The sequence below is a fragment of the Ursus maritimus genome, unplaced genomic scaffold (genome assembly GCF_017311325.1).
Source record: "Ursus maritimus isolate PB19 unplaced genomic scaffold, ASM1731132v1 scaffold_29, whole genome shotgun sequence".
NCBI classification, from domain to species: Eukaryota; Metazoa; Chordata; class Mammalia; order Carnivora; family Ursidae; genus Ursus; species Ursus maritimus.
In genome coordinates this window covers 14184644-14199646 of record NW_024425452.1, presented here as the reverse complement: position 1 = coordinate 14199646, position 15003 = coordinate 14184644, and positions in this window count along the sequence as shown.

Sequence of the window (15003 nt, the reverse complement as noted above, 5' to 3'; positions counted from 1 at the left end):
CAAAAGTTGTGGGACAGCCTCTTGATGCATGGCAAACTCACACATTCCTGACTTTTCCAAGTAGCGTATGGACTGCTTCACTGCCGGCCCTGTCTCAGCCCTGCCATCTCACTCCAGCTGTCCTCTCTTGCTCAAATAAGCACAATGGGCAAATCCACAAGACCTCTAGGTAAGCAGATAGCTACTGTGGACTGAGACACCAGTCTCCCCTTTGTGTAGGCACCTCAGTCCTCTGAATGACTCTTTTATAGTTTCTCCCTCATTGGATTTCGAGAGGTAGCTTTCAGACCGCATCAAGAACCACTGATGGCTCCTGGGCAGCAGAAAGTTCCCACTCAACATCCTGCTTCAGTATCTTGTACTAGGCAAATGATGATGGTGAAGGATAAAAGTGGAGAGATTAGAAATACTAAGGAGATAATATTTACAGGACTTGGTGATTCGATTATATTCGATTAGATGTAGGGATTAAAGGAAAAAGGGATGAGAGAGGAAAACATTAGAGTAGAATCAGGTTGGGAGTTCATGTATCACAAATTCAGTTTTTGTTAAGTTGAGTTCTAGGTGCTATGCTTACATTCAGATGTCAATGTCCCATGGGGAATTAGTTACATGTACAGTGGACCCTTGAACAACACGGAGTTGAACTATGTGGGTCCACTTATATGTGGATTTTTTTTTCAGTAAATACAGTAGAGTACTATAAATGTATTTTCTCATGTTTTTCTTAACATTTTCTTTTATCTAGCTTACTTTATGGTAAGAATATAGCATATAATACATATAACATACATGATATATGTTAAGTGACTATATTATTGGTAAGGCTGCTGGTCAATAGGAGGCTATCAGTAGCTATGTTTTTGAGGAGTCAAAAGTTATAAACAGATTTTCAACTGTGTGGGGGTTTAACATCCCAAACCAGATTGTTCAAGGGTCAGCTGTGCTTCTACAGCCAGGTCTTGAAGTAGGTATAAATTTGTGAGTCTTAATGAATAAAATCTTCTAGGGAGACAGTAGAGGATAAAAAGAAGGAAGTGTCTAGGATTGATCTCTGAGGAATGCTGATGTTTAATGGTAGGGTGGATAGGAATATGCATTCCAAGGAGACTGAGAAGCAGCAGCCGTAGAAGTAAAAGGAAAACCAGGAGGTGGTTTCCAAAGTGCACAAGATGCTTAAGTCCAGGGGAAGTGATGAGATAAGGGGTGAGTGGCAGAAGGGTGACTGTGGGTTATTCTACTTATGTTGCTCCTACTGGTGCATGAAGACATTAACCAAATGGAAATGCAAATGCAAATGGCAGCATTATGAAACTTTCGTAGATGTATTTGGAATGTTCATGTTGCTAAATAAAAATTTATTTCAGCAGTTTGCTTCCCATGTGTATTATAATTAGTTCCAGAGAGACTTCATTTATCATAAAGGCAATGCTCCATGTATCATAAGGAAAACATTATAAACTAAAGAGTTTCCCATAAAGGAATATAATTTCAATCCTTATAGATTTTTAAAAGTTTGTGTGTGTGTGTGTGTGTGTGTGTATTTGTGCAAGTGGTTCTCTTTCTAAAGCCAATGTTATCATCTGTTCTTTCTTCTAAGATTTCTTGTAGTATCTCTTATGCTGGATTAATGCTCAAGTATCAGGAAAATGTTTAACTAACTGCCTGAATTGTATGAAGCTTATTATAAAGAGAATGTTAAACAGCTGTTTTCCATTTTTCATGATAAAGAGCAAGAACACAGTTTCATCTTCAGCCATTGAGATGTGGGTAACAACAAAATGGAACTTTCGCCTGTAAAGAATGAACAATAGTGGGTTCCCAGAGCACAGACTAAAACTGGCTTAAGTGAACCATGAGTTGGAGATATTCTGGGGCATGGTCTTGGCTTCCTTGGCTGTGGGCATTGCTACAAGTGGAAATGTCTTTTGGAACGTACAGTGTTCAGTTTCTCTCTGATTTAAGCCTCTCGTGATTGAATATGGCAAAGCTTCCACAATTTGATACCAGTGTACTTTTTAAGCCTTATTTCCCACCACTCCCTTATTTTGACTCTCCATTTCAGTAAAACTATAGTCTCCAAATATGGCCTTTATGCTACTGGGTCAGACTTTTTTCTAAATCTTTAAAAAATCTAGCTCAGATGTCACTTCTGCCAGGGAAACTTCCACAGCACCCCAATAAAGTATAATCTCTCTTTCCTACTGATTTCTTTAGCTTTTCCTGAAATACCACTTATTTAAAACTAAACTTATTCATTCAATAAATATTTATTGAGTGTGTACTGTGTATCAGACTCTATATTTGTGATAGGTGCTGGGGATAAAGCATTTCTTGTTTTTATGGAGTTTGCATTCTTGTAGCAGTGTAGTGGTTGAGACCACATGTCCTGGGGCCGGTTTTCCGGGGTTTGCATCCTGGTTTTATTACTTTCTAGCTGTGTAATCTTGTTTAATTGTTATGTTTCTGTGCATTAACTGCTCCAATTAAAAACTGGAGATAAAACATAACTACCTGAACCAAATATTTTTGGCTTGGGTTTGTGGACCACCCCAGACCCGTGTCTTTCCCTTGCTTTCCAGCTGGAGCAATCCTTATAACAGCTTGTCTTCTTCTCTTGGTCGTGAAGTTAGGCTGCAGCTACTACAACAGACCCAGTGCCTACAGAATGGCTGCTTCTGGTCTAATTGGAGATGGGATGGACTTTTCAAGAGAGTAGTACTTTTCTGCCTCTCTATCTCTTGATTTCCTGTGAGTACCTAGTATGTTACAAACCTGTGGCCAGCTGTGTATCTCAGTTCCTTATCCGTGTTCCCCTTCCTTCCTGTCCCATTGCCCTCTTCTTACCCTCCAGCTTCCCTGGGATCAACCACCAAATACAGGGCTAGCATATACACTTTTGGCGCAGGCTCTCTTTTCTAGGGAGCTTGGACTATGACACCACCTCATTGGCTTATTGTGAGGATTAAGTGGAAAGTGCTCAGGACAGTACCTGGTACAGAGTAGATAATAAAATGCTAGCCATTATTATTGTGACGAAAGTAAATGAGGGCACAGAGGAGGGTCTAGGTTGAGAGAAGGAAGGTTATTTAAGGATTCTTGGAAGAAATGCTGTTGAAGCCGAGACCTGAAGGTTGAGCAGCCAAGTGTAGGATTTGGCTGTGGGGTGCACTTGTGGTAAAAAGCCAGGCAGAAGGAGCATTATGTTTCAAAGCTTGGAAATAAGAAAGAGTCCAGGTTTGAGGAAGTGGATACATTAATAACTAAAATTCATATCTGTTGCATTCAGTTGTAATTACTTATATATGTTCAGCAGAACAGTAAAGTTTATCAAATATTCTACTTTCTTCCCTATTTTCCCAATCCTCTTGAAGTTCTGGATGATGAAATGTGAAGGAAGTGACATGAATCACTCCTGGGCTCACGCAGCATAGTCTACATTCTTCCTCTGCTACAGTGGATCAGAGACCACATGTTCTAGATAGATGGGATACAACATGATAAAGCTGCCATCACTCAGTTCCCTGAGGAATTCCCTAGGCAAAGCAGAGGTTCCTGTTGACCAGCCTGTGGTAAGAGCAAGAAATAATTCTTTGTTGAGTTAAGCACACCAGAATTTGGGATTGGTTTGTTGTGCAGCATAACTTAGTTTAGACTGACTAATATAATGATTACTCTTCCTGACTACAGTGTTGGCTTCTGGGTTAGGGCCATGCCTAGGGTGAGGCAAGAGTGATACCTATGGTAGAAAATTGAAGGAGGCATTCACTTTTAGGTTTATGCAAGGGAGTGACATTATGACCAAAGCAGAGTAAGTGGGAGGGAGAGTGGTGAGAGAGGAGGTCTGAGAGGTTGTGGCTTTGAAGACCATTAGAAGATCTTTGGATTTGTGGTGGAATTATGGTTTTTGTTTTTGTTTTGTTTTGTTTTTTGAAGATCTAATTGACTTTATTAAATGATTCATGTGTCCGGCAGCATTCCATCTAGCAAGGAGAGAGACGCTGTCTGTGGTGGAATTACGGTTAACTCCTTATTTTTTATAAAATAAGGCAAGGAAATTTCAAGAAAACCAAAAGACAGAAGAATTCATTTAGACAATGAAAACTTGCTTTTATGATTTAAAGCAAACTTATACTCCAAAAACAGACTTCTTTGGGAAGAAAGTTATCTTCCATTTCCACTTTCTGAAAAGTCTTTACTGGAAGTTCCACATTACCTGTAATGTTTAACAGTCTCTCACAACTTTGTTGAACTATTTCTACCTGAGACTTTCTTTTTTTTTTTAATTTAAAAAATATTTATTTATTTTTAAAGATTTTATTTATTTATTTGTCAGAGAGAGAGGGAGGGAAGCTGAGCACAAGCAGAGGGAGCAGCAGGCAGAGGGAGAAGCAGACTCCCCGCTGAGCAAGGAGCCCAATGTGGGACTCAGTCCCAGGACCCTGGGATCATGACCTGAGCCAAAGGCAGATACTTAACCAACTGAGCCACCCAGGTGTCCCTTTTTTTTTTTTTTTTTACATTTTATTTGTTTATTTGAGAGAGAGAGAGAGTGCAGAAAGGGGGAGGACGGGCAGAGAGAGAGGAACAAGCGGACTCCCTGCTGAGCGGGGCGCCTGTTGCAGGGCGGGATCCCAGGAGCCCAGGAGCAGAAGATTTAATGGACTGAGCCACCCAGGCGCCCCCCTGAGACTTCCTTTTGAGTTAAATTCAGGGTTACAGAAGAACCATTCTATCAGGTTTAGAGTCATTTCCTGAGGGAGGATAAAAAATAATTCAACTTAAGCCTAAGTTCCTGAATGATGTTCTCCTGTTAAACTAGACTCATTATTTGGTTCTAACTCTCTGTGTTTTCACACTGTTCTTGAATTTGAAACGTGCTATGTGTGTACGTGGTAGAGTGACAGTGTGTTGCTCCTCCTGGGTTAGAATCCAGATGTTAATATGAGAAGGAATGTCATGCTTTTCCTCCGTGATAAAGCGGCTTCTCTGAAAATGGCCAGAGAAAAGCCAGAATACCGTAACGTGGCTTGGAAATCAATCAGTGCCGAACTGGCCATGTATTTCTTTAAGCTCTAGTTATAAGGAACATGTATCTATAGTCTGAAATAATAGGTTTCATGAAGGCTGTCCTAACCAGCAGCAATATTCTATTCTGTGTCCTTTGTACACTAGCTATAAAAATCTGCTTTTGGAAAAAGTACATGTTTTTCTAAGAAGCTATTACATGAATTAAAGGTTAATGCATAACTATTCCTGGTGACTGGATATTTGAAAGATATTGCCAAAAGAGAGACAATGAGATGCATTTAGAGAAGATTGTATATTGGATGTGCTTAAGTCTTAGAAAAATAAATGTGGGAACATCTAATCTCATCACAGTTGGATACATATGTTTTTGCAAATGGAATATAATTTTCTAAAAATGTCAGCTGTGTGTGTATCATAGATACTGAAAACATATGCTAATTTTTGGCAGCAGCCAAGGAAAGCTATGGTGCTTTTAATTTAAATTTAAATACACAGTTGGTGAGTGAGCACTCAGCAATGATGGGAATGCACTAGAGCGATAGCGCATGTGGTGTGGAGTCAGGGAGATTGATAGAGAGAGGAGCAGCAGGCGGAGAAGGAGGGAGGTGAAGGCGCTCAGAAGCCTGAGCAGAAATGCACATGGCGGCAGTGCTACAGCAGCTGGGAGAATATGGTGGGACATAGGCCAGAACGGGCCAGATTCTGAGTCTTAGACCATCACCATCCAATTCAGAATGATTTGAGGGATGCTAGAGTGCATCATTCTCCCTGCCCCCACTTTTCCAGTCAGCTCTTCCATTGGCCAGGTCAGGGAATCCCTAAGAGTGTTCCTTGGGAACACTGTTTCTGCTGGATGCTTTTGATATTTATGTGTTTCTATTAAAACAAAGTGCAGAGACAGGGAGGGGGTGATACAGAGGGAAGTCACAGGTAAGTTTGGGACACAATGAATTAAACAAGTTAAATGGGTTATCTTTACTTTTGGACTTTGCAAATCCTTTAATACACATATGCTAATAGGAATTGGGAGTCTCATAAATGGAAAGCAGCATCTCTCAAAATGATCTGAATACAGATCTTATTTTTCCCCCTGCAGTCTCTCATAAGACAAGTGTTTGTGAAATATGCTTGGGAAATGCTGGCTGGGATGCCTGAAATTTGTCCGTCAGTTAATTATTCAATTGAGTTAAGATCTTAAGATACCAACCCCACTTTTAAAATAAATATAAAGATATTTTTGGAGGTCCTACAGAGTGAGCCATTATCTGGTATATGTACCCAGCACTGACACAGCAGGTGATGGGTTGCTAGTTAACTGACCATGAGCCAATAGCAGGTGAGCAAGAGATGAGGGAATGGGGTGCATGCATCTGGACTTTGAATGGTGAGCCTCTGAGGTTAGAGGAGGTGTATTTAAGATGCAGGTAAAGGCAGTGGTTGGAGCTGTTATGACACCAGTATGGGGAGCTAGGGTAACATGCACTTGCTAAATAGCAGGGGAGAGCTAAAGGGTATACATGGGTGGGAGGGGAATGAAAACATAAGGGAGACAGACTCTGACTTTGAGGCTTAGATCTAAGTACTTAATTTAAAAAATTATATGCCCTTAAAAATAAATGAATTGAGAGCTTCTTTTTACAAAAACATGCTGTTTAAATGTTATTGCTGAAAACCAGTGTGACCTTTGTCAAGAATCTCAGAAAGTCCAAAGTTTCTGAGTAATGTTTAAAGAATGAGAAAGAAAGGAATCCTTTTAGCCAAAAAAGTTGTTCTTAAAATATCATTTTAATCGTGGAGTAACATGCTTATTGTAGAAAATAAAAAAATACAAAATTAAGAGTGAAAGAAAAATCATCCATACCACCCATAATCTCTCAATCTAGAAATAGCTACTATGAATCTTCTAGCATATTATCTTCCAGTCTCCCCATCTTCCCCTTATTCCTTCCTCTCCCTCTTCCTCCCAAATTGTGTAATTTTTTTTCCAAATTGTGTAATTTTGACTGATAGTAAATACTGAACATAAAATTTTAATGAGGCTATTATAATTAAAGTCAGGGGTTGGAAAATCTGGCCTGTCACCTGTTTTTGTAAAACCCATGAGCTAAAAATGGTTTTGACATTTTTAAATATTTGAAAAGAATCAAAACAATATTTCATGACATTTGAAGATTATATGAATTCAGGTTTCAATGTCTATTAATAAAGTTTTATTGGAACCCAGCCACACCCACTTCCTTACTATTGTCTGTGCTGCTTTCACATCAACAATGCAGAGTAGTAGTTGTGACAGAGACAGCATGGCCTACAAAGCCTAAAATATTTACTGTTTGGACTTCTACAGAAAATATTTGCTGACCTCTGATTTAACCAATCCACACTTTTGGAGCATTTTTGTTTTTTATTTTTTTGTCCATTATAAATAATGTTTTAACTGGTATCTTTGGTCATAAATCTTTGCCTGCTTTTCGGATTATTCTATTTGGGTATTTTCCTAAAACCAAAATTACTGTGTCAAAGGGTATGAGTATTTTAAGGCCTCTAATGCATAATGCCAAACTTCTTTCCAGAAAGCTCAAACTAAGTTCCACTCCCACCAGAAGCATACAAGAGCTACAGAGATTTTCTTTTTGGCAATACAATCTTTATACTACCCTGCCTTACTTTTTTTATATTTAATAATAAAAGAGTGTTAATCAAGTCAAACCTTGCTAGTAATGAGGATTTGCTGGGGGAGTAAGTTTCATATGCTCTATAATTTTTATCTCTCCTTTCAATACGGCCCTGCTTCTTGCAGCTTCTGTTCTTGACACATCCTGTCATGAGACCTATCATAGAACTTGCTAACTCCTCAGTCATTGTAAATAAGAGTATGTAATGGAGAAATACCTCCCGTTAATATGGGAAATACAAGATTCATCAGAGTTCGTACCTGATTCTGTATAAATCTGAGATTAGGGCTTCTTTGCTCATCTACATGAATTTGCTTGTATTTTGAATGTCTGATTTTAGACTTTACAAATTCTGTTTGAACCTGCCACACGCATTTTCCCATCAACTGATCAATACACTTACCTCCTGAATGGGAAGCATTGTGGGTTTCACTCCCACGTGAGACTAAAAAGGATAGAGCTCTGCCTCGAAACCCTCGTTTTAATGTTATTTGGTTAGTGGAGTGGGAAAATAGATATTTAGGCTTCAAAATCTTAAGTCTAGATTTTGCTCCTCCTTAATATGAAACTAATTTATTTTATGGAGCATATACTTTTGAATCTCTTCCTGTTTGAGGCTTTACTTCTGACACTGCACCAAAGTGATGTCTTGGTTCTGATTCTGAATATTTGCTTGTTAAGTTTTCACAGATCTAATTTGACACTAAAACTTCTCATTTTTTTTCTATTCATAGGGAAAATATATTTTTTTTAAGAAAGAAACTTCTCCTGACACTAAACATGAAAGTGCAGGAAGTAAGGTTCATTCTATTAGGTTTTGAAGGGAAAATACAGTGGTTGCTTGTGAGTACTTCCCATCTCTGTCCACATTCCTGTATCCACCAGAAATAAAGGGACTAGATCTGAAGTCCTCTAAGTTGTCATCAGACTAAGCTTTCCAGATCCTCAAGGAAGAGCAGGGTGAACGTGACTGGGGCAGAAAAGTGATATGAGACCATTGAATGAGCTTTAATTTTAGCCTGGTCTTAGGTTACTTGGCATCTAGAGAACTTCATGCTTTTATTCAGCAACTATTTAATGGGTTAAAGTCCCTCCTAAAAATACTTTAGGGGCACGTGGGTGGCTCTGTCGGTTAAGCCTCCGACTCTTGATCTCAGCCCAGGTTTTGATCTCAGAGTCATGGGACTGAGCCCTGTGTGGGGCTCCATGCTCAGTGTGGAGTCTACTTGTCCCTCTCTCTCTTTGCACCCTCCTCTCCCACTTGTGCTCTCTCTTTCTCTCTCTAAAATTAAAAAAAGTCTAAAAACACCCTAGAGTCCCTTAATTTTTCCTTAGGAAAAAAATCAGAAAAATTAATAGAGAGATTCTGTAATCCTTACATCCTTAGAATTCATCAATCACTAGAAGAGAAGCTTGGGTGAGGATCTTTCAGCTGCGCCAAGCAGACCTCCCAGAATTGTCACTGTTCGCATTTGGAAGACATGTACAGCGATTATCCTGTGCTTGCACTCCTCTCAGAGACCAGCTGTGGTGGGAGGTAGGCTGGTATTCTCTCTATAAAACTTTTTTTTTTTTTAAATCAGGTATCTTGTGGGGTTCTCGAATTCAGATTTAAAGGCTTTATCAAATGTGAGCTCCCAAAAGGGCTGAGGGGAAAGCCGCATCTCTCCTGTACACAGATTCTAGCAGATGACTCTGCTACAGCAGAGGGACTGCTCTTTTGAATAACTTGGCATCTCTGCAAGGTCGGCGTGCAGCCAGCTAAGGCATTCATCCCCACCCTTTGCTGCTTCACTGAGGCTTCCCAAGTATGCTTTTGGCCAGGGAAAAACCTTGGCAGAGTGAGGGAGATACTTCTCTTCCTTTTCCTTACAACAAGATGTCATGCAGGCAGGTGGCCTAATTTATGATGGCAAGTTCTAGAGATAGCATCTAATAAAAAGAGGCACGTATAGCCTTAAGAAAAGATTAGTTTTACAGGGCTCTGTGCAGTTAGACTGGGGAAAATCTGTAGAAAAGAGTAAGAATACACACACTCTCCCTTTTAAGAACAATGATCTAGAAGGTTAGGAAAGAAAGATTTTACACCCAGAATTGAAAAAGAAGTTGATGAATCTAGAGGACACTTCATTCAATTAGCTAGATTTACAGAATGTAGGAAGTAAGAAACCAAAATTCAGGTTATAATGTATGTTAGTAACTGTGGCTTGCCTGTCCCACAGAGGTTCAAGCACTTTAGATCTGGAAAGGGACCACGGACATCAGTTCAGCCACCATCCTAATTTTTCAAATGACATATGATGAAGTATCTCTTAAATCTGGTCAGTGACTTTTATAAAAACAAAGTATTGGGAATTAAACAGAATTGAAATGTAAGGGAATGAGTGCTGAATCATTTACCTGGGGGAACACATGCAACTTGGATAATAAATGACTTATTATGAAAGAAAAAATCTAGGATTACTACAATGAATTGGGAAGCCAAAAATACAGTATTGTCTTTCCTTTTTAATGCAAGCGGCACACTGTGGGATGTCTTCTCCAAGTGGTCATCACTGATAATTTCCTGTATGAACCATTGTCCAGGGAACTCTGCTGCACTTGAAGCAATCTCAGAGGAGTGCTAAGAAAACTCTCAGAGGAATGAAATATGACCTTTAAGAAAAGCTAAGGAACTGCTATTGTTATAGTTTTTAGAAAACTATATTAAAGAACTTCGATATCGTCAAATATTTCTCATTCTCCCTCTCCCTACATGCATGCACATGTGTGCACACAGCTCCATAGGCACTTGAAGCAATTAGTTTGTTGTATATATTTGTTAACTTTGAAGTTAATGGGAACTGGACTCTTTTTTTTTTTTTTTAATCTATCCCAGCTCATTACTAACCATGTCTATAAAGAATTCCGGGGCTTGGAGAATCCTTGTTGACAGGGCTTTATTTCCAACTTTTAACTGTAACTGAAAGGAAAACCAGTACTGAATATGTGCTTTCACTTGAGTTGAAACATTTCAATCATAAATGAATTAAACAACAAAGAATTTATCTTCCTTTTACTTTTGATGATGCCTGTATATAAATGACTTTAACACAAAGGCCAATTGCTCTTCCCTCTTTAACAACCATAGTGAAGCATCTTTTGGGAGTTTCCTTAGGAAGGAGTCTAACAAGAAATCATTGCCATAAGCTGGTTAGCAATAGGGTAGTTCCTCATTTCTATGTTATGGTTCAAAGCTAGGAAAGTTGAATTTGCCTTTCAGCCCTATGAAAAAATGTAAGAAATGTGACCCAAACTGTGGGGAATGTGAATTCATTCAGTGTTCTCTTGGCCAGAAGAACTTGGGAGTCTGATACTGAGAAATAGAGGAGCTACGAAATGGGAGAATTATCTCTAAACTCTTTCTCACTGCATTTGGGTAGATTTGTGTTTTCTTGCATCTTTCCCTTCTAAGTTGGGTGTCTCACATTTGGATCAAAGGACATACCCTCAGAAATAAGAACTGCAGATCATCCAACCAAATTAGAATATGAGTCACATTGTCTTGGGCTTTTGGACTTTTAAGGAGACTGAAAAAAATATTCATTATTGATGTCAAGCTCTGATATTAAGCAATGATTTGCTATTTAGCATTTCAAGCTATAAATTTAAGAAAATGATTTTATATTGACATTCTGTTTTCTTAAGATTCTTTCAGCTTTGAAATTGCTTTTGGGTGTTCAATTTAGGTGTTCAATCTGGGTGTTCAATTTGCTCTCATTGAGAGCAACAGAAACCCAATTCAAATTAGCTTGAACAAAAAAGGGATTTATCAACTCGAGGGAAAAGCATCCAGAAGACCTAGTGTCAGTAATGGCTGGATGTAGATATTCAACTGATGTCTGTTGATTGTTCTATTCCTGTAGTTCCGCCATTCTCTCTGTTGGTTTCATTCTCAGTCAGTTTCTTCTAGGAAGATTTAGGCTTAGGTGGTCTCTAGGGTTCAGAATCCAAGAAAAAACAGCAACAAAAACTCCTCTTTCCCTCCTTTCCGGAGTTCCAGAAAGATCTCTAATTGGCCTAATTCGGGTCATTTGTCCATCCATAAACCAATCCATGTGGATGATTCTTTCTGTGGATTGAGTGGTCATGTGATGTTATCATGGGATCCAAAACCAGAGACTATTAGAATCACTACTGAAAAATAATGAACCTCTGGGCTGTGAAGTATTTTCCAATTATTTCCACAGTAGGGATGTTATACGCCATATCTTCTTAGATGGAATACAATTAGTGTTTATTAGCCCTTTGGATTTAACCTTCCAATTGAAGTGTGTCTACAATCCAAGAATGTAGGTGTTGAAGGGAACAGGAAGTAGCCTCTAGCGTTGATTCTGAAGAAGTCCTAAGGAAATGGCATAACTTTCCATTCTCTGTAGTAGCTGTTTTATTTTGTTCCACCCAGCACTCATTCCTTCTTTTTATGGTACCAGCATCTTGATTTCCTTTGAGGATTTCTTCTTCTTCAGGCTTCTTGAATTCAGGCTTAAAGGCTTTATCAAATGTGTTCTAGTAGGCCAGTACAATTAGATGCTGTCTTCTCTCCTAATTTAAGGTATTGGTTGGTGACCCAAGCTAACGCAGTGAAACTCACTATCATTATACATTGAGTAGATTAATATATGAATGGGAAAAAATGTAGCTCATTTCTACCACTGGTGGTATCCTTTTAAAAATGCTAAATAGTTCCTGTTATCTCTGCAGCTTTATCTGGTTCTTCTTTTCCCAAATGAAGTTTTCCAGCTTTTCTGTGAGCTACTCATCTATTTCCAAAGGATTCATTTTCCGTATAGATTGGAGACAGTTTCTGTTTCCAGACACTAGTTACAGCCTGAAAACTGAAATGGCAGAAAGCCTGGTACTCTGGAGCATTGGATAGTTGGAAAAGCCAAGTTCTCTGTCTAATGATAAAGCTAGTATGATCAATAGGAGGAAGGTAGGAATCATAGAAGGAAATAAGAAGCTGGCTGTCCAGGACCCTTGCATGCACCTCTTGTTATGAAGTGTCTGACTGTCAGAGAGAATAATGACATTTAGTACAAAAATGCAGTTGCTCTATAGTTTGAGGTCAAAGGTCAGAATGGCATGTCTCTCCATCCTCCATCCCTAATTGCTTTAGGCAAGACTAGGGAGATGGTCAGAACACTGAAGCTACTGCCCAGAAACCAGAATCCTCAGTAGATGTTTAGATTCAAGGACATGACTAGTCAAGTTACTGACCTTTAGTTTCTAGTCTCTGGAATTGACCAGAAGCCTCCTAGAGTTTAAAGGAAGTTGTCTTCTCAGGTAGATCTCAACCTTGACAACAAGGTCCTGTAATCGGTGGTCAGAGGAGATCCTCCTAGAGGGCAGAATTAGGGGCTACCAGTGGGATGACCAGGACACTCACTTCTCTTCCATAGAGCAGTCTTGGCGATTTCTGTTTGGCAGGACATAGTGACAGTCTGGGATGAGATATATTTTTTCTGTCCTTTACCAAATGCAGGCTCTTTACTGTAGTTACTTGTTCTCTCTCCAGTATTGATAATGGTTAATTTGATCATTTAGTCATAGATGCTGGCCCATCTAAACCTGACCAAGAAAAATGCACATCTTGGATTTGGCACTGAATGTAGTAATCTGATGAGGTTTGGGCTGTCTTCATTTGGGGAAAAAATTGCATTTGGAAGTTGTACAGCAAATGGTGTAAGTGTGGTGAACATTTGTTGCTTTTTAATATCCCCTTCTCTCAGGTTTGTTTCCTCTTTTTTAGTTAACAGAGCCCTGATTCTATCTGAGGAAATGCCATTCCCCTCTTCAGAGCCCAGTCTGTGGGCTCCATGGATGGAGCATGTGACCCAAGACTCTCCAGTCAGCACCCTGAATATTCCTTACATGGGAACTGCTTCAAGGTTGGCCACCTAGTCAAGCAGTCTCCTCGTGATTTTGGGAACTGCGTAAGTCCACTCTGTATTTGAAAGAGTGCTACTGGGGCAATGCTGATTTTATGGTCAGACTGATCAGACGATACCTAATTCCTGGTTGTCAGCTGGTGTACTAGGGTTAGACATTTCCCCACCACTGGCTTTGGGTCTGTCAGGCCTCTAGCTAAGGGAGTGGGCATGTAATCCAAGCCAGGCTAATTGGACTCTCTCTCTGGACTCTGGGCCTTGGGCAGAGTGCTTGCAAGGGCAGGAAAAATAGATGCAGTCTGTTTTCTCAAGCTGTGTTACCTTAACAAGACTGTTGAGCAGTAATTGCTACAGAGACTCTGGCCTCACCCAGTCTGTCTTTAAGCCTGGTTCTCCAGCCTTCCTATCATTTCTATGACCAGTATCTTTCTAATATATTCCTTTGCTGTTGAACTCATCCAGAGTTGGTTTCTGTGACTTGCAACCCCAAGACCATCAGGTAATGCACCCTTTCCTTTCCCAGGCTGCCTATTGTACTTTTAAAACTTCTCACTCCCTTCACACATATCCTTGATTTCAAGGATGAGGAAGGACATAATAAGATAGGCTTGGGACGATCCTGCCCACAGTCCTAGAGAGAGCATTTGAGAACTGCCTTCCTTTATGAATGGTGCATTATTTGAGGGTGATTTTAGCTACTGGTGAGGGAGGACAGGGGCTTGTTTTGTTCACAGCGCTGTCCCAAAAGTCTAGCCTGATGCCTGGACCAGCATCAGTGCATTCAGTATATATGCACGAAGGCTATTCTCCCTTGGTCTTGTCACATTAGCAGATTTGTTCATTCAATAAATATTTGTTTATTGTTCACATGGGAATATAATGGTGAGCAATACAGATATGACACTTGCTTCCTAATAAAACTGACTTTTAGTTGTAGCTGTTTGGCTCAGCTGTAGTAGATTTGTTAAATATGCTGTAGTTATTGAGAATTTGAGACTTAAAATGCAATAATATAACAATAATATAGACTTATTCTCCTAAGAACAGGAAGAATTATTACCTTGAGCAGGAGTAAGCCCTGAATAGTCAGGGCAGAAGGCATTTCTAAGACAGCAGTATATCAATTATAGCCAATCTTTTTGTAACATAGCTCCTTCTATATCGCTAGTCTGGGTTTAGATGGGGTTGAGATGAGACAAAAAGGATTCTAAAGGAAATGAAGGATTCTTTTGGTTTCTTCTGCTCTGATATTGGGGTCAATGACTTAGAGCTCTGTTACTGAGGAGGAAGATTTGGGTACAATAATGTTCTAAAACAAAAACTGGGAAATTTTACTTGGCAAGCATATTCTCTTTTCTAATTTTTAAATT